The 1,269-nt window shown below is 41.6% G+C and overlaps 1 protein-coding gene across 1 annotated transcript in view; it reads right to left on the reverse strand.

The window, feature by feature from the left end:
- PRSS12 (serine protease 12) overlaps nt 1-1,269 on the reverse strand; it is a 192,822-nt gene that overhangs the window by 61,176 nt on the left and 130,377 nt on the right. The window lies entirely within an intron of this gene.

The following is a 1,269-nucleotide window of genomic DNA, read 5'->3' on the forward strand; positions in this document are numbered from 1 at the left end:
TTACCTCAAGTAGATACACTCCTTGGAGAGAACAATCATGGGAGAAAGAAGGGCTGCTTATGCACAAGGAGACAGGTCAGGGGGCAGGGGTGTATGGAGGGATGGACACAGGGAAGAGGTAACTATGGGGAGGAAGTGGAAGGGGAGCTGTTTCATTGTGGTAAACTGTAGTCAATGTCATGAGACAAAGTATATGTCACCCACTGTATGGAAAGTGAATTTGCTCTGTAAACCTTCACGTAAATCACACACACACACAAAAGACCAATAGTTGCACCTTAGATGGCTGCTTCCAAGATTTTAAGACTTCAGTCACTACTCACCAAAGTGGTAAGTAGAACAATGTCTTTGTGTACTATGTTATGCCAATTAACCTTGGTGTCCCCTGCAACTGTTCCTGAGCTTGCAGGCCCAGCAACTCACTCACTCAGTGGATTTAGTTATGGCTAAGAAGTTTTCATTAATTTGCCCCATTTGTTGTTAGATGCCATCGAGTCAGCTCCAATTCATAGTGACCCTATGTACAACAGAACAAAACACTGCCCAGTCCTGTGCCATCCTCACAATCCTTGCTATATCTGAGCCCATCATTGCAGCCACTATGTCAACACATTTTGTTGAAGACCTTCCCTTTTTTTTGCTGACCCTGCACTTTACCAAGCATGATATCCTTCTCCAGGGAATGGTCCCTTCTGACAACAAGACCAAAGTAAGTAAGACGAAGTCTGGCCATTTTCACTTTGAAGGAGCATTCCAGCTGCATTTCTTCCACGACATATTTGTTAGTTATTTTGGTAATCCATGGGACTTTCAGTATTCTTTGCCAACACCACACTCAAAAGCATCAATTCTTCTCCAGTCTTCCTTATTCATGGTCCAGCTCTCATATGCATATGAGGTGATTGAAAACACTATGGCTTGGGTTAGGCACACCTTAGTCTTCAAGGAGACATCTTTGCTCTTCAGTACTTGAAAGAGGTCTTTTCCAGTAGATTTGTCTAGTGCAATATGTTGTCTAATGTCTTGACTGCTGCTTTCACTGGTGTTGACTGCCAAACCAAGTAATATGGAATCTTTGACAACTTTAATCTTTTCTCCATTTATCGTGATGCTGTTTATTGGTCCAGTTGTGAGGATTTTTGTTTTCTTTATAGTGAGATGTAATCTATACTGCAGACTATATTCTTCAATCTTCATCAGTAAGTGTCTTAAGTCATCCTCACTTTCAGCAAGCAAGGTTGTGTCATCTGCATATAACAAGTTCTTAAT

The sequence above is a fragment of the Orycteropus afer genome, unplaced genomic scaffold (assembly GCF_000298275.1).
Source record: "Orycteropus afer afer isolate SDZICR_OR568_19922 unplaced genomic scaffold, OryAfe1.0 scaffold00332, whole genome shotgun sequence".
Taxonomy (NCBI): Eukaryota; Metazoa; Chordata; class Mammalia; order Tubulidentata; family Orycteropodidae; genus Orycteropus; species Orycteropus afer.